We start from the raw sequence: 22772 nt of genomic DNA on the forward strand, positions 1-22772 counted from the left end.
TCTCCAAAAGCTCTGGTTCAATTTTCCATATCAAAAATAAGGAATTCAAGCACTAGGAAGCCGATATTCAGTGCTACTTAGCTGGATAATTATGCAAGTGGTGGCAGCTGAATATCCAGTCCCGTTCAGCATAAGTACTTATCCGGCTATGTAGTTAGCCAGATAATTTGTAGGCGGAATATGAGTTTTCTGGGGAAGAGCTACTTATCCAGTTAACTTAAATGACTAAGTAGCGATATTCCAACTCATCTGGTTAAGTTAAGTGCTAGAGGAAGCTGGGGACGTCGCTGCCCGAAGCCGAGGACGCAGCTGGTTTGCCGCAGCAGCAGGGGAGGTGAGTCCGGGACCCGCAGAGCTAGGAAGAAGGTGAGCAGGCCCGGGCGCGCAACAAAATCAAGTATTCATTTAAACAAAAAAGTGAAAACCATGCTTATGCATGGATTTTCAGGTGCATTTCAAACTTTAACGCAACTGAAAAATTCCTCGCCCGTATCGGATAAAAGTTATGTACAATAGACTGGGTGCCGGACCCATGCTCCTTCTCCATCCCCCAGCCCCTGTTTGGAACTAACAGATGAGTTTTCCTGAAAGTTTAGAAACCTTTGGACTCATGGACAGATGAGTGGATTGAAGCAGCTCCTTAGTGGTGGTTTACATTATTGGAATAGTGCTAAAATGTCATCATCTTACATGCTTTTGCTAAAGACCGAATGAGGTCACAAGCATTTAGTTGTTTAAAATGAAATCAGATGAATTCTTTGTGTGTTCTGCAGAACTTCTGAATATTTGTAAACCTTTCCAGAAGTTAAATAAATATTCGACTGCATGCTGGTCTGGACCAACAGAACTAATACAATAACCAAATGACTATATTCAAATAGAAAAGAGGCAAGAATGTCCATGTGCCAAGAGCCATAGATAATCAAGAGGATCTTCCAAAAAACAAAACAAAACCCTGCAACATCTCTCTGGGAGATGCTATCATCTCTGGGAATACTTCCAATGAATTAATTCTGATGTTATGGGGCGCCATACTGGTGGTACTGACATTTATTTATTTATTTATTTATTTATTTATTTACTAATTCTTCTATACCGTCGTTAAGTTAGTTAACCATCACAACGGTTTACAGTAAGGCATGATAATGAAAGAATGAGTGGTATAGATTACAACTTAATCATGTGCCATCACAGTATGGTAACAATTTTATATAAAACTATATGTGTAATTTAAGCTTGTATATCAGGATCATATTAGGCGGTTTTGTATTTAACATTAATATGCATTTGTATCTTATAATTAACAACTTCAAGTTTGGTGCGTCCTTATCAATCAACTGTTTTTCTCCTTCTCTTTATCTTTATAAAAAGCTTGTTTAAAGAGCCAGGTTTTCAGATTTGTTTTGAAAATTTTCAGATTTCTCTGCAGCCTTATTTCGAGTGGCATGGTGTTCCATAGCACTGGGCCAACCAGGGATAGAGCTCTTTCCCTTACTTGCGTGAGGCATGCTGTTTTAACAGAGGGACAGTTAGTAGAGCCTTATTAGCAGATCTCAGATTTCTTTGCGGGACATGTACGCGTAGTGCAGTGTTAAGCCAGTCGGCTTTTTCATCGTGGATTAGTTTATGAATTATACATAAAGCCTTATATTGTATCCTTTGTTCAATTGGGAGCCAGTGTAATTCAGCAAGGGGCGGATTTTAAAAGCCCTGCTCGCGTAAATCCGCCCGGATTTACGTGAGCAGGGCCTTGTGCGCCTATTTTCCATAGGCCGCCGGCGTGCGCAGAACCCCGAGACGCGCGTAGGTCCTGGGGTTTTTGGAAGGGGGCGTGTTGGGGGTGGGGCCGAACGACGCGGCGTTTTGGGGGCGTGGTTTCGGGCCGGGGCGTTCCAGGGGCGTGGCCGCGCCCTCCGGAACTGCCCCCAGGTCGGGTCTCGGCGCGCCAGCAGCCCGCTGGCGCGCGTGGATTTACGTCTCCCTCCGGGAGGCGTAAATCCATGGATAAAGGTAGGGGGGGGGGGTTAGATAGGGCCGGGGGGGTGGGTTAGGTAGGGGAAGGGAGGGGATGGTGAGGGGAGGGTGAAAGAGAGTTCCCTCTGAGGCCGCTCTGATTTCGGAGCGGCCTCAGAGGGAACGGAGGCAGGCTGCGCGGCTCGGCGTACTTTTGTTTGCGCCTGCTGCGCAAACAAAAGTACGCAATCGCGCTTTTTTAAAAAATCTACCCCCAAGTGTTCCTGTTATGTGGTCATTCTTTTTTTGCCAGTCAAAATTCTAGCAGCTGAGTTTTGTAATATTTGCAGTGGCCGCATTGTAGATTGTGGTAGTCCCACAGGGGGATTGTGGTAGTCCCACAGGTGGATTTCCCCACATCCAATGAAATCCAGTCAGGTGTAACTCTTGCTCAGCACAGTGCTCTCTCTCAATTTCTAGCACCACAAACTTTTTCAAAACTCACCTGTTTGAAGGAAGTGAATATTTTCTGACTAATATACAAGAATGTGAATAGTGTGGTAGTTAACTAGAGAGGGTAACTTTATATAAGTATGTCACCTAGTGGTCTATGCACTAAGCCGCATTAAAATCTGTCATTATTGTGGATTAATGCATCAATTTTAAGGCGAGCATTCAAGGGGAATTTAAGGCCCAATGTACTAAAATGTATAAAAACATTTGTACATTGGAAATCCATAGGAAGTTTTACCATCACTAGTAAAGTATATGTGGTATCAGTGGCAGAAAGGCATAAGAAGTGCCATCCTGGGTCAGACCAAGGTTCATCGAGCCTAGCATTCAGTTTTGTTCTCTATTCCTTCCCAAATAATTCCTAATATTCTATTTTCCTTTTTAACCGCCACAGCACACTAGGCATTTGAAGCAGGAAAAAGTGTTTCATTTTAAAATGTTTCATGGGGACCCTAATTCATTTCTTTTAGTTTCAAAATGAAAAATATATATTTTTTAAATTTATACTTTATTAATTTTTACAAATATCATGATATAACATGTCAAAATAGAATACAGATATCATTTTGTCTCAAAATGCAAAAGTAAATAATATTGGATATTATAACACGCATTGAGTTATCTATAAAGGAAAAATTGACAAAACAAAAACAGTCCAATATTATCTTCTATCAGAAGTATTGTCAATTGATACCCTATTTACTATGTAATTAGCAGGAAACAGACTTTATTAAGTAGAGCCATATTTTAAGTATTATATCTTAGGAAAAAGAAAGTATAACATCCCATTATTTTTACTATGTGGCAACCTTCTTAGCCAGTATTACTCCCAATTAGTTTCTTAGCTTCTAGGAACACTTTTAAATCTGCTGGATCAAAATATACATATTTCACATTGTTTAATCTTAAAAAACATTTACATGGGTAGCAAACTACCATTTGAGCCTCAATCTGCTCAGCTAATTATCTCATTGCTAGGAATTCTTTCCTTCTACGTTGTGTTGCTCTAACAATGTCCGGATAAATCCAAATTTGATGATAGTAAACTTTTACAGTTCTGTTTTGCAAAAATAGCTTAAGAACTGTATCCCTATCCAAGGGAAATACAAATTTTACTAATAGAGTTCCACTGTTTTCCACAGAATCATTGACAGATGTCTCTAAAATCTCAGACATATTTAGAGGAGATGTTTGCTCTTCATTCACTTTACTAGATTAAATATAGTATATCTTTGCGAGAAGAGGAATAGCTTCTATTGGGATTTTTAAAACCTCGTTCAAATATTTTTAAAACTGATCAAGTAACGATGTATACCTAGTCTGGGGAAAATTTATAACTCTAAGGTTTAAATATCTTGAATCATTTTCTAATCTTTCAAGGTTTTTCATCTGCATCATCTCCACTTACAATATTCCCGCTTGAACTTTCTGGACTTGAGATACATTTTGCTCAAGCTCCTCTAACTGTGTGTTCTGTTTTTCAAGTTGTTGGGCTGTTTTTATTAAAAAAAAATTTTATTCTTTATTTATTGCTTTTCAAATACACATTGTATTGAAATATTTCAGGAAAACGTTACAATACATTACATAGAAACAAATTTTCCTTTTATCAATAGTTATGAACAAAACATTTATTTATTTATTTATTTTAAAACTTTTCTATACCATCGTTAAGTTAACCATCACAACGGTTTACAGAAGGGCACGATAAAGAGAACTATGGGTGGTATAGATTACAAATTAATCATGTGCCATCATAGTACGGTAACAATTTAAGATAATAAACTAAGGGGTACATTTTAAAATATAGCACGCGCGCGAACTTTTGTTCGCGCACCAGGCGCGAACAAAAGTACGCTGGATTTTATAAGATATGGGTGTAGCCGCACGTATTTTATAAAATCCGGGATCGGCGCGTGCATTTGTGCAACTTGCGCGCGCTGAGCCCTGCGCGTGCTGCCCGTTCCCTCCAAGGCCAGTCCGAAATCAGAGCGGCCTCAGAGGGAACTTTCCTTCCGCCTCCCCCCACCTTCCTCTCCCTTCCCCTACCTAACACCCCCCCCCCCCCCCGGCCCTATCTAAACACCCCCTACCTTTGTCGCAGACGTAACGCCTTCCTGGCGCCATGTTCCGGTCCGGGGGCTGGTCCGGAGGCCTCGGCCATGCCCCCAGAACGCCCCCGGGCCGAAACCACGCCCATGGCACCACCCACGGATGACACGCCGACCGCGACACGCCCCCAACTCACCCCCGGATGACGCACCGATCACCTCATGACCCCCGACACGCCCACCCCAAGAAAGCCCCGGGACTTACGCACGACCCGGGGCTTTGCGCATGCCAGAAGCCTATGCAATATAGGCTCGGTGCATGCAGGGCCGTTTTAGAAGGGTTACCCGTGTACCTTATGCGCATAACCCTTTTAAAATCCGGCCCTCAGTGTGTAAGTTAATCCTGATTGTTAGGAACAAGTTAGGCAGTTTGATTTTAACATTAATATGCTTTAGTAGGTTACTAATAACTTCTAGCTTGGTGCAAACTTATCTATCAACTATTTTTCTCCTTCTCTTTATCTTTATAAAATGCTTGTTTAAAAAGCCAGGTTTTCAGATTAGTTTTGAATAATTTCAGATTTCTCTGTAGTCTTATTTCAAGTGGCATGGTGTTCCATAGTACGGGACCAGCCAGTAACAGTACTCTTTCCCTTACTTGCATGGGATGTTCTGATTTGACAGAGGGGACAGTTAGTAGAGCTTTATTTGCAGATCTCAGGTTTCTTTGTGGTACGTGCACGCGCAGTGCCGTGTTAAGCCAGTCAGCTTTTTCATCGTGGATTAGTTTATGGATTATACAAAGTGCCTTATATTGTATTCTTTGTTCAATTGGAAGCCAGTGGAGCTCAGCAAGTGTTCCTGTAATGTGGTCACTCTTTTTTTGCCTGTCAAAACTCTGGCAGCAGAATTTTGCAATATTTGCAGAGGCCAAATTATAGATTGAGGTAATCCTAAAAGCAGGGAGTTACAATTATCTGTGCTTGCAAATATCATTGCTTGTAGAACTGTGCGAAAATTGTTAATCGTTAGTAGAGGTTTTAGTCTTCTCAGGATCATTAGTTTTGCGTAACCTTCTTTTATTTTCTGTGAGATGTGGTGTTTCATGTTTAGCTCAGGCTCAATTATTACTCCTAGATTCCAAACTTGTATATCTAACTCAGCGGTTTGAATATTTTTGATTGTGAATGTTGGTTGTGTGTGGTGTGTGTTTTTTACGTTCAAGGTGTAAGAATTCAGTTTTGTCAATGTTTAATACCAGTTCCATCTGGTTTAGGAGCTATTTGATTATTTCTAGATACATATTGGCTAGTTTCATTGTTTCTTCGATGGTATTTAGAATGGGTAACAGTAATTGTATATCATCTGCGTAAATGTAGTGTATGATTCCCAGTCCTGCAAGTAAATGACATACTGGGAGGAGGTAAATGTTAAAGAGTGTTGCAGATAGGGCTGATCCCTGTGGGACACCAGTTAGCAGTGTGACTTTGTCTGAAAGTGCATTTTTTATTTGTACCTGGAAACATCTATTGTTTAAGTATGACTCGAACCATTTTATTGTTTTATTATTTTTTCTAATGCCATAACCAAATTTCAAAATAAATCAGAGCCAGAGGGGACTATATTATTGAGGACAATAAAGGAAATAGTTTCACAATCAAGGTTTAACCTGATAACAGATGATGTCTTATTTTAAACATTATCTTGAAAATCTAGGGGTTATGAGGGGAAAATGAGTCTAAATATGTTCTCAACTGCTCAGGAGAAAAAAATATAAATGTATCTGCTTCTTTTTTTATAACACACCTACAGGGAAATCGTAGCATAAAGGTGGCACCTAAGGATATCACTTTCTGCCTCATATTAAGAAATCCCTTGCGTCTCTCCTGAATAATCTTAGATATATCAGGAAACATGCAAACCTTTCTGCCATGGAACATAGTATTCAGATTTTTAAAGTAACAAGTCATCAATTTACTAATATCATCCATTATCAGAGAGACTAACAATGTAGAAAATCAATAATCTCTACAGCAGATGATTCCAAAAAGTTGGTTAAATTTTGAAAGTCAATGGGGGGGAGCCGCCTGTGCACTTGTACAATCCTGTACATTTACTGGGAGAAAATATACCTTATTTATAGCAGGAAATTGTGTCTCTGGTAACTAAATTTTCTCCCAGGTATCTTTTAAAGGTAGTTAAAGGTAATTCCCCATTATTCTAGGAAAATTAATTAATCTTAAATTGAGACGCCTATTCCAATTCTCCAGAAATTCCAAACAATGAGATAAGGCTGCTCAATCCTGTTGTGCTCCGCGGCCGTGGTGCCCACGACCACGGCCCCCTACCTGATTCACGGTGCCACGGGAGCCACGGGAGCCCCGGGAGAGGGCTCTGACTCGGGCCATCGCGGCCTCCAGTGCTGCCCATTGCAGGGGAAGCCGTCCTGCTTCCTCCCAGCGGCGTCTCCCCTCCGCAGGGGAAATCCAAGATGGCCACCGCCATGCTTGGGCATGAGGCCACGTCCCCTCCACAGAATTAAAGGGACCCATCCCTTTAAATTTCCTCACCTGTTTTCTATCAGCCAGGGCAGAGGAAGTATAAAAGGCAGCTTCCTCTGCTCATCCAGTGACTTGGCAACGTCCTCCAGCGCTGTCCAGTCTGCTTGCTTCAGTGAGTCCTTGAACTTTGGATCCTGTTCCGTCTTGGTGTTCCTGGTTCCTGACTTCGGATTGGCTTACGGTGATTCTCTGGCTCCTGACTTCGGATTGGCTGACAGTGATTCTCTGGTTCCTGCCTTCGGATTGGCAAGTGGTGATTTTCGGACTGGTGAGCAACGACCCTCTGGCACTTGACCTAGGATTTCTTCAAGACTACCATCTCCAAGGGCCCGCCTAAGTCCCAGCGGCCCGGGTCCCTACGGTCTCCTCCTGGGGGGACCGCGGGCTTCCAGGGCGAAGCTCCAGTTGGCCCTTGCACCGTTCCCTGACCTCCCTAGGTCCACCTAAGTCCCAGCGGTCGGGTCCCTACGGGCTCCTCCCAGGGGGGACCGCTGACCACCAGTGGTGAAGACACAGCGCCTCATCTCGTCTCTTCATCGCCTCCGTATTCACCTCAGCGTCCAGTGCCAAGGGTCAGCTGGTCCTGCCTCCTGTTCTGCCTCGCCACCTGACGAGAGAGCCTACGGACCCTCCGAAAGGTATACCATCCTCTCGTCGGCCAAGGGTCCACAAGCCTGAGCATAACAAATCCTTTATTGTTGCAATATTAAAGTTCTTTAACTACGTTATATCTGCCTCTACCCTTGCAACAGTGGATTGAACTTGAGTCAGTGTGTTTTCTTGGTCCAAAACTTTTTGATTCATTTGCAACGCAAAAGAGTCCAATTTGGTATTATAGTCCCGAACAGCCAATGTTAGTCCTGCAGATAATTCCCACAAGTTTTCAAGTGTGACGACTGCAGGTCTTACCAATATCTCAGGTCGAACACCCGATGTTGGGGGGGGGTCGTTTCGGAGGTAGACGGTCCCATTGAGTCAGTGCGGGTCAAATTTTCTTCCCCCGCTGAATCCTCTCCACTTTCTGGTATTGCTTGACTCGTCGACGCTTCTCCCAGCTCACCCACGCCTCTGACCTCATCAGTCTGCACCGTCTGCTGGGCATCTGGAGTCGATGTTCCTCGAGCTGCCGGCGGTCGCACGTCAGAGGAGCTGAGGGAAACCTCGGTCCCTGGCGAAATTACCTTTCCTCCAGGTATGTCCGCAACGGGATTGACCTCCCCGATATTTACAGCTCCCTGGGCTAGGAAGTTGGTTATTAGAGCCTGCTCAGAAAGCTGAATAGGTATAGAAGGGAACACCCTCACCTTTCCCTTACGTTTCGGCGGCATAGTAGCAATTTTTGAAGAAATTTCAGAAGGGGAAAAGAGCTGCTCTGTCCTTAAACCCAGTCAGGACATCAGCTTGCCCCCCTCGGGACGAGGCCCTAAGTCCTGTTACTCTGTTTTTAATACCCTTTTATTCATTTCCAGATTTGGATTTTTCCAGAGTCACAATTGCCGTCCAGACGGTATCCAATGTAATTACCAGTGTTTTTTCCAGCTTCTTTATCGGAGTTTTAGTGGCTATTTCTAAACACCCCCCCCCCCCCAGTGATGATTCCTTTTCCACTTCTGGTAAATCAGATATTAAAGTTCTTTTTTCAGGAAAAGCACTTTCAAGAGGACAATCCAAAAAGGGAGGAGAAGGGGTTGCTGGCGCTCCCGGGCTGAGTGAAATAGCTGAAGCAGGTGAATCCAGCATTTGCTCTATAGCTGGGTTCACAGTGCTTCCCTCTGGAGTTTTCTCGGGAGCTGAATTGAAAAAGCACTCAATTTTTGCCTGGGCTGGGTTTGCTGAGGATGGTGTTGCTGTCACCTCCTTCAGCTTGCCCTTCCTTTTGGTGTGTGGCATACTAATATACCAAACAAACAAGAAAAAGTAACAAGAATCCTTGTAGACTCCTTGAGAACTATCAGTTTACTTTCAAGTACTATTTGAAAGTTACTGCTGTTGGAGGCTTAGCGGAAGGGAAATGAAAGTTGAAAACATTTAATTACTTACTTTTTGTGGCGCTTGGAGGTGGACCCTTGTCCTGAGACAGTGAGGAGGGGCTTCCTGGTTGGGCCCAGGAAGCAACTGCCAACAGGAGGTAGAGCACAGGAGGAGACAAGGCTAGCTGGAGCTTCACCACTGGAAGCCCGAGGTACCCCCGGGTGGAGCCCTTGGGAACCCGGGCCGCTTGGACTTAGGTGGGCCTCGCAGGGTCTCCTGGATAGGAAGAATAGAGGTGTGCCCATCAGGATCAAGGGTGCGCGGTCGATGTCAGAACTGGAGACTTGGGGAATCAAGGAATGCCAGAACAGTGTCTGTGATGACAAGGCTAGGAGCAGGGCCAGGCTCAAGGAGATGTGGTCAGTGATAGCAGAGGTCAAGTTCCAGAGGTCAGTCTGAGAATAGTCAGCCAAAGCAGGGGTCAAGTTCCAAAGGTCAGTCCGAGAGTAGTCATCCAAAGCAGGGGTCAGGTTCCAGAGATCACAAGTGGTCAAGGAAGCAGGCAAAGCTCAGAATCCAGGCAGCGATCAGCGTAGTCAAGAGCAGGCAGAGGTCAGTACCAGAGAGTCAGTCCAAGAGGTACTACCTGAGGGAACGCAGGAACAGACAGATGCTGGAACAGAAGGACACTGGAATAGGAGAACGCTGGAACAGGAGGACGCTGGAACAGGACTGGAACAAGACTGGAACAAGCAATGAGACACTGAGGCAAACTAGTACACACACACAGTGTCGACCCGATTGCCAAGGCAAGGAAGTGAAGGCAGGAACTTCCTGATACACTGTGCTCAATCAGGGCACGCCGTGGAGCTAGGACCCGCCCCTGGCCCTATAAGGGACCGGGCGGTCTGCACGCATGTGTGCCTAGGGACGGGGCCGACACCACGGAGGACGCCGAGCCCCGCTGTGAGGCCTGGTGTGCTGAGGAAGGCCCGGCGACTGCCGCCGTGGGACGCCAAGGCCTTGAGGAGCAAGCTGCAGCCGCGGGAGAGGCTGACCCAGGACCTGCAGAGGAGTTGGGAAGGTAAGCAGGCCCGTGCATGGGCCGAGCGCAGACAGGGCGCGCAACAGTACCCCCCATTCTAGGCCTCCCCCTACGCGGCCGAGGTTTCTCAGGGTGAGCCCTGTGGAAGGCCCTGAGGAGCTCCTTATCTAGGATGTTGTGCGAGGGTTCCCAGGAGTTTTCTTCGGCCCCTTACCCTTCCCAGGCAAGAAGGTATTCCCAGTGGCCTCGACACGGACGGACGTCGATGACCTCTCTTACCAGGAGGGTATTGTCGGGTTCTGTAGAGACCTGTGGAGGTGGAGGATCTTTGCAGGAAGGCCAAGAGAGCATGAGTGGTTTTAACAAGGAGATGTGGAACGTGTTATGGATACCCATCGCACGAGGTAAATGTAGCTGGTATGAAATAGCACGCACTCTTCGAAGGACCGGAAATGGGCCAATATATTTTGTTGCCAGGCGATGTGAGGGAAGTTGCAACCTTATATGTCGGGTGCTTAGCCACACCTTCTGGCCAAGAAGGAAGAGTGGGCATCGGATGTGCATTTGGTATGTTCAGCGGCTTGGTTGAGGCGTTCCTTGACTTGGTTCCACACCTGACGAATGGTGTGAGCCGTAAACTGGGCAGCTGGTGACGGAGAGAGGTACTGGTAATGGTAAACGTGGCTGTCAACCAAACACCACAAAGAACGGTGATACATCGGTGGCAGCGGCGACGTGGGTATTATGTGACAACTCTGCCCAAGGCAGTAGGTTGGACCAGTTGTCCTGCTGATCGTTCACATACGAGCGAAGGAAAGTCTTTAGGGTCCAGTTGGTTCTTTCCGCTTGGCCGTTGGCCTGGGGATGATAGGCCGACGTGAAATTCAAGGATATATTGAACTTTTTACACAAGGAGCGCCAGTACCTTGCAGCGAATTGTGGTCCTTGGTCCGATATGATCTCTTTAGGAAGGCCATGAAGACGAAAGACGAAAGACGTGCTTGAGGAACAACTTGGCCAACTCTGGAGCTGATGGAAAGCCATGCAGGGGAATAAAGTGACCATTTTGGAAAAACAGTTAATGACCTTGGCCCTACAAGAGGCCGGGCGGTCCTTGCGTGTGTAGGGGCATGGCCAACAGCGCCGAAATTGCCGAGCTCCACTGTGAAGCCTGGTGCGCAGTAGAAGGCCCGGCAACCACCGCCGCAGGACGCCGGGGCCTGGAAGTGCTAGCAGCTGCTGCTAGGGAGGCCAACCCAGGACCTGCTGTGGAACCATGAAGGTGAGCAGGCCTGTGCGCGGAACGGGCGCGGACGGGGCACGTAACATATAGTTTCCCAGATCACCCCTGGAGTCATTTTAAAAAATTGGCATTATATTGGCCACCCTCCAGTCTTCTGGTACTGTGGCTGTTTTAAATAATAGGTTGCAAATCACCAGAAACAGATCTGCAATTTCATGTTAGAGTTCCACCAGAATTCTGGGTGAATATCATCTGGTCCCAGTGATTTGTTATTCTTTAGTCTGTCAATCTGATGTATTACATCCTCCAGTTTCACAGTGATTTTATTTAGTTGCTCAGAGTCATCACTATCAAAAAATGCTTCCACCGTGGGCATAACCAGGGGCGGATTGCCCTATCAGGGGATTGGGCTTCCCCCGGTGGGCCGGTCACTCCTGTCACATGATTTTTTTTTTTTTTGTATTATAAAGTTTCCAGCCAAAGAGAAGTGGGGCTTCTGTGGCCTGAAGAGAAACTTGCAGAGCCGGGAGAATGGCCTGCAAGGCTGCAGCAGAGCCCATCTTGCCGTGGCAGAAGAAAGCCATGCAGGCCGGGAGAGAACCTGCAAAGCCGTGGCAGAGCCCATCCTGCCGCGGCCAGAAGAAAGTCATTCCGGGGCCGGGAGAAAGGACTGTAAGGTCGTGGCGGAGCCCATCCTGCTGCGGCGTGAAGAGAGATCTGCCGGGCTGCTGAAGAGGACCTGCGTGCAGGGCCGGTGCGCCACTAGTCTGGGGGTGGCGATAGCATGACTTCTCCTTCTTCCTTTCCGCACGGCCGAGAAGAGGAAGTGGTGGGTCCACGTGGGCGGGAAGGAGAAGAGGCCATGCAGGAAAAAGAAGAGTGCTGGCTGTTGCAGGAACAGGCAGCATTGGCTCAAAGTTCACACAGCGTCCAAGAAGCAACAGCAACAGTGCCCCCGCCTCAGCCTCCACCTCCACGCAAGTGCATCCCCTGGGCCGTCTCAGGAAGAGGCATCAAGGCATTATACCTGGGGGGTGCAGGAAGTGCCAGAGTTCCTTAGGGAAGCATAGTGGCCGAGAAGCCCACCGGGTTGGCCATTGCTGTATCTTGTAATTGAGAGCGCAGTTCTTCTACCGAAGAGGCCAGCATCTCTAAAGCTTGATGATGTTTTACTGGGCGGCCAGTCCTGTAGGGCCCTAGAGGCAGGAGACTCCACCGAGTCCTTGGCCTTGGCAACCTGTTGTGCTCGGGGGTGTACCCTTGTCCTGGGACGATGATGGAATGTCTCCTGAAAGGGAACATGAGGTAACTAGCCCCAGGGGGCGGAACACTGAAGGAGACAGAGGCTGTGAAGAGCTTCACCTCTGGAAGCCCGAGGTCCCCCCGGGAGGAGCCCGTAGGGACCTGGGCCGCTTGGACTTAGGTGGGCCTCGCAGAGTGTCCTGAGAGAATGAAAGTCCGGCGTGCCCATGGAGACAGGGGGAGTGCGATCAGGTTCAAAGATGGAGGCTGGTTGGAACAAGGAGAACCAGAACAGAGTTGGTGATGACAAGGCGAGGAACAGAGCCAGAATCTGAAGATGAGGTCAGGCAGGCAAAGGTCAAGATCCAGAAGTCAGTCTCCCCCCCCCCCAAAAACGTTTTAAATTACCTGGTGGTCCAGTGGTGGTCCCGGGAGCGATCTCCCGCTTTCGGGTCGTCGGCTGCCACTAAAAAAAATGGCACCGATGGACCTTTGCCCTTATCATGTGACAGGGTATCCGTGCCATTGGCCGGCCCCTGTCACATGGTAGGAGCACTGGATGGCCCGAGCCATTTTTAAAGATGGCACCAGCCGTCCATCGCTCCCGGGACCACCACTGGACCACCAGATAATTTAAAACGTTTTAGGGGATGGTCGGGAGGGTGGGGGAAGCTAAGGGAGCTGTTCTGAAGTGTCGGGGTTGTTTATTGGCTCGGGCGCAGCCGATTTAAAAAAAAAAACCCGATCGGGCAGCACGAAAAAAAATGCATAGACAGGAACTTCCTTATATCGAGGGATCAATCAGGGCGTGCTGCGGAGCTAAGACTCGCCCGTGCCCCTATATGAGTCTGGGCGGTCCGCGCGTGCATAGGGGCATGGCTAACATGGCAGAGGACGCCGAGCCTCGGCGTGAGGCCTGGCGCGGAGTGGAAGGCCCGGTGACTGCCGCCGCGGGACGCCGGGGCCTGGCAGGGCTGGCAACTACCGTGAGGGAGGTCGTCCCGGGACCCGCTGTGGAACCATGAAGGTGAGCAGGCCCGTGCGTGGGACGGCCGCAGGCGGGGCACATAACACTATCATTAAAATCATTCATTGCACATGAAGATTGGAGGGTGGCCAATGTAACACCAATACTTAAAAAGGGCTCCAGGGGCGATCTGGGAAACTATAGACCAGTGAACATGACTTCAGTGCCGGGAAAAATAGTGGAAACTATTCTAAAAATCAAAATCACAGAGCATATAGAAAGACATGGTTTAATGGAACACAGTCAACAGGGATTAACCCAAGGGAAGACTTGCCTCACAAATCTGTTTCATTTTTTTGAAGGGGATGGAACAGCTCCCCTTTGAGGAAAGGCTGAAGAGGTTAGGGCTGTTCAGCTTGGAGAAGAGACGGCTGAGGGGGATATGATAGAGGTCTTTAAGATCATGAGAGGTCTTGAACGAGTAGATGTGAATTGGTTATTTACACTTTCGAATATTAGAAGGACTAGGGGGCATTCCATGAAGTTAGCAAGTAGCACATTTAAGACTAATCGGAGAACATTCTTTCTCACTCAACGCACAATAAAGCTCTGGAATTTGTTTCCAGAGGATGTGGTTATTGCAGTTAGTGTAGCTGGGTTCAAAAAAGGTTTGGATAGGTTCTTGGAGGAGAAGTCCATTAACGGCTATTAATCAAGTTTACTTAGGGAATAGCCACTGCTATTAATTGCATCAGTAGCATGGGATCTTCTTAGTGTTTGGGTAATTGCCAGGTTCTTGTGGCCTGGTTTAGCCTCTGTTGGAAACAGGATGCTGGGCTTCATGGACCCTTGGTCTGACCCAGCATGGCAATTTCTTATGTTCTTATGTTCTTAAGGGCCAGAGGAAAATCAACAGCGATACCTCCCTCTCCCCCCTGCAGAAAACAGAGCAGCATCAGCCCCCAAGGCCTGCTGTACTTCTGCTGGGGAGGGGGGAGGAAGTGATTGAGTGAGAGCATGTGTGTGTATGTATGCCTCTGTGAGGGCATGTGTAGGTGAAAGAGCATATCTGTCTGTGAGAGCATGTGCTTGTGCATGTGTTTGTGCATGTGTGTGTGTGAGAGCATGCATGACTGTGTATGACTGCATGTCTAAGACAGCATGTCTGTGTGTATCTGTGAGATCATGTCTGTGTGTGTGTCTGTGAGCATGTCTGTGTGTGTGTGTATCTGTGAGATTATGTGTGTGTGTGTGTTGCTGTGTCTCAGAGCATGTTTGTGTGTGTGTGTGTGAGAGAGAGAGAGAGCATGTTCTATGATTGAGCATGTGTGTTTATATGAGAGAGAGAGAGAGAGATTGGGAGGAACAACCCCTCACCTCTCCCCTGCTAATCCACAACAATCTCAGGGCATCTGGAAATCAAAAGATTCCAGGTATGAACAACCAGGGATTTTTTTATCCTTTTAAAGTTTTAAGTATTGCATAGTGTTTGAAATATTTTATTGGTCTGAAAAATGTATATGAGTTTTCAATTATTAGATATTGTTCTGTTTGTCAGCTGTTTTGAAATATTCTTTTTATTAGTATGGTTTTATTTCTATTGATCCTTTATATATTTACTGATTTTGATGTTTTTTCAGGTATTGTAATATTTCTGTTTTTCCGTTGTTGCACTGCATAATAGTCTGGCCTAGTGCGGTTAACAGTTCAATTTTTGTCTGAATGTTTGTAATAATACTTTATGGTTACTTTATTCTGCATTTTTGTGAGAGTCTGTTTGTATTTTGCATCTGTGACTGAGTTGACGTATTCTGCTAGTGTGGAGGTTCTGTGTAGCAATGGTTACATGGAATAGACTTAGTTTTTGGGTACTTGCCAGGTTCTTATGGCCTGGATTGTCCACTGTTGGAAACAGGATGCTGGGCTTGATGGACCCTTGGTCTGACCCAGTATGGCATTTTCTTATGTTCTTATGATCTGTAGCAGTTTGGATTTTTCTGTTTTCCTAACAGTAGGTGTATTGGCTTTTTAGGGTCTGGTGTAATGATCACAGTGTTGCCTTTTCATAAGTAGGGTTGTTAGTGTTTGCGTGCTGGCAGTTATTGCAGTTTTGATATGGAGATTTACTGTATTGAAATAGTAATCCAGTTTACTTGTGGCTTTCTGAGGGCAAAGCTCATACCCAATGCACATTACAATAGACCTAATACCAATTCCAAGGGTCTTTTTTACTTTTTTGCAGGGTTTTTCAGCACTCCATACAAGTATAGTATACATGTTGTAAGTAATATTTTTACCTCACAAGATGTTTATTTTGGAGATATTTTAGCTCAATTCCATCAGGTTCCAGAATTAACATGGTGTGCTTTTGGGAGCTGTTGACATCTGCTGCAGGGAAACGGCTGGTTTTTAAAAAATCCCCCAGGCCTATATTTTCCTGCAATCCTCCACTGGTGTAAATTATATTGTATGTGTAATTGGGTATGCAAGGGCCAGTTGGAGAAAAATCCCCGGACCACTACTTTCTCACAATCCGCCCCTGGGCATAACCCCAATTCTCCTCAGTAACGGCAGAGGCAAAGAATTTATTTTAGTTTTCTGTTATTTCCTTATCCTTCCTAAGTACCCCTTTCACTCCTTAGTCATCTAGCAGGACTCTCTCACAGGCTTTTGGCTTTTTGCATTCCTACTGCTGGTAACTCATCTGTGTTACTGGCCTAGTAATGCCAGCCTCAAAAGGGGCCATAATCATCTCCACATTCTTAATTGGCCCTCCCCCAAAGACCTAATGTTGTGCACAATCCCACCTTCCAAATTCTCTCATGTCTCACTCCCTCCCAACTATTGTTTAAGAGGTCATCAAATGGAAATTGGAGCAGGAATAAAATGCACTCCCTCTTATCCCCTATTTCACGTTTGACAATCTCCAAAGTGATGGAGGGTGAAAGGAATGGGGTACGGGATGGTAGGCTCGTAATTTTTGCTTTGGGGGTTACAGGAAGAGAGGCTATCCAGCACCTGACTTGATGTCAGGGGCTGGGATGGGAGGGGGGCAATTGGGCACTTGAATTTTGGTCCTGGCGAGTAGGGAGGTAGATTGTGGCCCTCATTGGGGCCAATTTTCCCTGTGCATTTATTTATTTAAAAAATCTTGTATTCTGCATCCTCCAGACAAAAATGTGTTCAGTATGGATCACAACTTGAACAATCATAAAATCACAAAGTTAAAACAACTTAAAACTAATAAGTGTTGCAGGAGCGCTAGGGAGCGGTCCCAATTCCGGGGAGGTTAGTGTGCCCTTGGACCATGGCGTGACTGCAGAGGAGCTCCAATGAAGCGCCGAGGCAGGCAAGATGAGTCCGAGCACGGGTGGACAGGCTGAAGACCAGGAGCTCTGACCTCTGCGGAACCTGAATGCACCGGAAGAGACCCAATGCAATGCTGGTCTCTGGGGTAGCCCTCCGGCCCCTCGATAGCCCTTTCAGACCTGCCACCTGGAAACAGCAGATGCGACAGGATGGACAGAGGTCGAGGACAGGCGATGGTACTGGGACAAAACGTGGACACTTGGAGACTTGGACAAGACTAGAATACCTGGAAACTTGGATGAGATGAAGATACTTGGAGACTTAGGCAAGCACTGCCCCTCAGGGCACCCTATCAGCCCCACTTGGGCTGGTCATGGACCACCCTGTCCCATTGCGCGCCCTACATAACCTGAAGAGGCTGGCAATGGACTACATGGAGAGTGGAACATGCGCAGGACTGAGGCTCAGGACGAAGGAGGAATCCAGGCAGTGCTCGAAGAAGGATCCAGCTGGAAGAGGACTCCAGTCACCGGAAATGGACACCAGATTAGATACGGATTTACCCCCAGGAAGGTCGGCTGGAGGCGATGGCCCTGCCCACACAGGGATGATGTCGGTGGCCTCCAGGCCGCATGGAAGCGTGGCAGCGGCAGCCCTGCCCGCCGCAGGAGAATAGCGTGGGCGGCTCCAGGCCGCAAGAGAGAAACGGTGGCGGCGGCTGACCCACCGCGGAGCAGGATGTCGGCTGCGGCCTCCGGGAGTAGAGGTGAGAGGCTGCTCGCGGCTAGGCCTGCAAGCAGCATTGCATCAATAAGAAACAAATGGTCACAAAAAAGTAGACAACCAGTAAGATTAAAAAATAATAAACATGTACACCCATATGCTGGCTCGCACCAAAGAATGCAGCCATGTTATAACATATGTGTGTATATGCGTGCATGGTATAAAATAGGCTGCACACGCATATATGTGCACACAATTTTATATGGATGTGCACATGTGCGTACAAATGCCGACTCTACCGCGAAAGTGGTAGGATTTTAATAGACTCGTGTGCCAGCACAATTACCATTTTCCACAGTTCGTTCCCAGTTCACCCAGGTAAAGGATAGGACTTCCTGACCTCCCTAGTTAATTAGCCTCCTTTTTCCTCTGTTAACCTTGACCCTTAAAACTCTGCTGACTAGTTTATTTTGTTTTAGGACTTACACATAGAGATGTGGTTCAGCTGAACCTTTCGGTTCGACCTTGGCTATCGGCCCGTGCGGGAAATTTCGTTTTCCCGCGGTTCGGGCCGATTTTATTTCTGTTGCCCCCCCGAAACAAAACCCGAAACCCACCCCAACACTTCAAATTTAATTAATTACAAGCCCCCACACACTCCCGACCCCCCCAAAACTTGCTGAAAGTTCCTGGTGGTCCAGGTGGGGTCCCGGGAGCGATCTCCCACTCTCAGGCTGTCAGCTGCCAGTAATCAAAATGGCGCCGATGGCCCTTTCCCTTACCATGTGACAGGGGCTATCGGTGCCATTGGCCAGCCTCTGTCACATGGTAGGAGCAATGGACAGCTGGCGCCACCTTAAAAAATGATGCGGGCCATCCATTGTTCCTACCATGTGACAGGGGCCGACCAATGACACCGATAGCTCCTGTCACATTGTAAGAGCAAAGGGCCATCGGCGCCATTTTGATTAGTGGCAGCCGATGGTCTGAGAGGGGGAAATCGCTCCCGGGCCCCCGCTGGACCACCAGGGACTTTCGGTAAGTCTTGGGGGGGGGCAAGTTTTGGGGGTCAGGAGGGTGAGGGGTTGCAATTAATTAAATTTGAATGGTTGAGGTGGGTTTGGGGTTTTTTGTTTTTTTTTTTAATGTGCCCATTCTCCCCACCCAAAAACGATAAGAAAACCACACAAGATTTCGTGGGTTTTCCTATTGTTTCAGCAGCCCCCCTGAAATGCAACGAAATAGAAAATATCGTCTTAATTTCCTATTTCTTTGCAAACGAATGCACATCCCTACTTACACACCATCCATACCCGAAGTAAAGTTACGTGGTAGGGGACCCCAGGGCACACTTGTACACATAAGTATTTACTCGTGCCCCGCCCCTTTAAAAAAAGAAATTGTGCATGTACCAGGAGATATGCACATATGGGGGCGCCTTTTAAAATACACATGTCATGCACCGGCCCGATCTCTGCATGTATCTCTTGGCTTTGGCGCATGCAGGCTTTTAAAATGTCGGGCAGCAGCGGCAGCAACCGGCAACGAAGGAGGTAGGGGGGACCGGCCGTGGCCTGCCGCCGCAACACTCTCAATAGGCCAGTCTGCCCCGAATGGGGGTTACACACCCACCTACTACTCAGTAGTCATTTCTGCAGAGCAAGGTATGTTTCTTGCATAATTTTAAAATTTCTGATGTTAATACAACATCTTTTTGTACTAAAATCATAAAGCTCTTCTAAATGTAAGCATATATTGCATTGCATTCTCCTATTTTCCACAACAGGCTAAGATTATTAGAAACTCAAGCATCATGAAATTTCTTATAATTACTTCATTTTGCCATCTGTGTTCATTTAGGAGCTTCTACTTTGTATGAAAGACAGCTAATGGTAAAAATATAGCTTCCAGTGTTTTACACCGAGTCTTTTGTTCTTTAATGAAGGCACTTCTGCTTTTCTCCTAATGCATTTTAAAATGGCCCAGTGCCATGCTTTCCTTATAAAAAATTTCCAGATCATACCTTTAATGTTTGCTGCATTCAGTTCTTAGAGTTTAAAGAAAAGATCTTTTTTCTCAGATCAAGAACAGATGTGGTCCCAGGCCAGGGTACTATGTTCCATCACATTTATCTGAAATAAAATTGCAGGAAAATACATTTTACAGTATACGTCATAGGAATATGTTTGATATTTACTAATGCATTAGATCTCACAGTTATTCACATTTGAAGAAAGGACCTATGTAGACTAGAAAGTTCAGGTACAGTATCATCTGTGAATAATTTTTACCTTAGTTCAATATAACATATTGCAATCCGCAAATGAAACATATAGTTGTGGTGTAGCTTCGTTGGGCTATAATAATATTAAAGCTAGAATGGCCGTTTCCCTCGTTAAAAATATATTATATTTTCATTTGTTACCTGCTCTTCCAGTGTAAAGCTCAAGGTGAGGAACAATAAAATAATGCATCCATTAAAATAATGTGTCCCCTACCATATGCATGGAATTCTTCCCAGATGCTGGATGTATGAGGTCAGGGTGTGCATACCATTTTCTGACACTCCCCAGTGGGAGATGTTTTATCAAGGAGTGTGAACTAATAAAACTCATGAGCCCACGTTAGCTCGCGTTTTCTTCCCGTCTTCTGTCTTGGAAAGGTGGCTGAGATGCAACGGAGGAGCACATGGGCCCCCAAGCTTTGGAAGGCTTGCAAACAAAAGCTGGACAGTGGCTAGAGTTGGTGACAGGGGAGGTAGCATCATACTCCCTGGTTTCACTGAAGATTTCACTTGGTTTCACCTAGTTTCACTGAAGATCCCTTCTTAAGACCTTAAGGGTCTTAAGAAGGGATTCCCTGGTTGGAGTCTAAAGGGAGAACTTCCAGACATGTGGATCAGCCATAGATTTGCTGAAGAGGGAATCCACAGGAGCTCAGCTGTGAATGTCCAGGAGATTTTCTTCTAGTTTCCTTTTTCTGCTAGAGAAGGAGAGCTGCTCTACCCAAATCAGAGTTTTAAAGTAACTGTCCCTAGGCACCATCTGCCGTCAGTAAATGGTTTTATTTTCTGGTATGGACAGTGATATCTTTTTTACCGAGTGCTGCATGTATCCTAACCCTGTGGAGCCCGAAGCTTTTGCTTTTCCCTCTGTAGAACGTCAGGTGCTGCAGCAAGCTAGCAGACAACCTGCAGCACCCAAACATACCTCTCTTTATCCTTGCTAAATGTATAGCGCTCATAAACAATTTAAACCATACAAAAATGAAAACCGAAAACCAAAAATCTGTCATCTATGTATGTAACCTGTTACCTGCCCAGAGCTGAGAATGGTGCAAGATACAAATTTTTTAAATAAATAAAGCAGTATTCAGATCTTCTGAACATTAAAACACAAATAATTACAAGCTCTAATTAAAACATCAAGGAACAATAAAACCAAATACAATACATTCAACAATCAAATAAAAGCCCTCAGAAATAGCACAGAGGGACGGTACCTTTTAAACAGGCGTGCAGGCACACATGTGCGAGCGTTTGTTGGCCATTTTATAACATACGCACGTATATGTGCCCATGCTATAAAATAGCCTGAATGCGCGCACATGTGCATGCAATTTTAAGTGAATGTGCACCCATGCACATAAATGCCGCTTCTACCATGTAAATGGTGGAATTTTAATAGGCACACGCCCCAATGCCATTACAAGTTTTCCCAGCTTGCTCCCAGTTGTCCCAGGTAAGGGATAGGACTTCCAAACTAATAGCCTTCCTTCTCCGCTGTTAACCCCAACCCATAAAACCCCTCCGATCTGTCTATCTTTATTTTATTACTTATATGTCCTCCATAGCAGAAGTAAAGTTATGCCCCAGCGGGCACCTGTGCACATAATTATTTACGGGCTAATTTGAAATTGAAATCCAAGATCACCCAGAAAACACCCATGCCCTGCCCCTTTTTGGGAACTTTTCAATGCATTGAATGTACTTCTTTAACCACCTATTTAAAAAAATATGGGGTGGATTTTCAAAGGGTTACGTGCGTATATTATACAAGTAATCCCAAAAACCCGCTCCTGCGCGCACCGAGCCTATTTTGCATAGGCCCGGTGACGCACGCAAGCCCCAGGACGTGCATATGTCCCGGTGCTTGAAAAAGTGGGCGGGGAGTGGGCAGGCCGGAAGCAGGGCGGGGGTGGGACCGAGGCCTCCGTCACTGCGGTCGTGCCGGGAGCTCGCGCGCCATCACTTGGCCAGCGCATGCAACCTACGCCTACCCGGAGGCAGGCGCAACTTCATCAACAAAGGTCAGGGGGAGGTTAGATAAGGCTGGAGGGCGAGTTAGTTAGGGGAAGGGAGGGGAAGGTGGGGGAAGGTGGGGGGGAGGAAGGAAAGTTCCCTCCGAAGCCACATGGATTTCAGAGCAGCCTCGGAGGGAACAGGGAAAGCCATTGGGGCTCCCCTAGGGCTCGGCACATGCAAGGTGCACAACTCTGCACCCCCTTGTGTGTGCTGAACCCGGAATTTATAACATGCGCGCAGCTACACGCGCATGTTATCAAATCGGGCATAGATTTTTAAATCTAGCCCTATATGTGTGTAGATTTTGAACATGAAAGTAAAGTAGGACTTATGTCAGTCCCAAGTTACCCATATAAGTTGTTGTATTTTATAACCTGCACGCACTGATGAAATTACCAGTTTTACCAGTTAGTCCACCAGTTCGACTGTCCTTCTGCATCTCATCAAGACCCTCCTGGTTCTTCAGCCTGAACTTCCCTCCAGTCCACGTAGACCTCCCACTCATTTAGTACTACACAGTAAACACATTAAATATCACTTATGCCAGATAATTAACAGGTATAAAAACATCAACTTACATGTGTTACTTTTACCTATACACTGCCCCTTTTATCCCCGCATATGTGTGCGCGAGAAAGTGAGCATATGGGTTAAAGTTCCTGGATGGAATAAATGATAGCTTTATGGAGCAACTGGTTCAGGAACCGATGAGAGAGGGAGCAATTTTAGATCTAATTCTCAGTGGAGCACAAGATTTGGTGAGAGAGCTAACGGTGGTGGGGCCGCTTGGCAATAGTGAACATAATATGATCAAATTTGAATTAACGACTGGAAGGGGGACAGTAAGCAAATCCACGGCTCTCGTGCTAAACTTTCAAAAGGGAAACTTTG

General features: G+C 46.4%; 1 protein-coding gene across 3 annotated transcripts in view; it reads left to right on the forward strand.

Moving 5' to 3' along the window:
• Positions 1–22772, forward strand: part of GRIA3 (glutamate ionotropic receptor AMPA type subunit 3) — a 759693-nt gene that overhangs the window by 513254 nt on the left and 223667 nt on the right. The window lies entirely within an intron of this gene.

This window comes from Rhinatrema bivittatum, chromosome 6 (assembly GCF_901001135.1).
Source record: "Rhinatrema bivittatum chromosome 6, aRhiBiv1.1, whole genome shotgun sequence".
NCBI lineage: Eukaryota > Metazoa > Chordata > Amphibia > Gymnophiona > Rhinatrematidae > Rhinatrema > Rhinatrema bivittatum.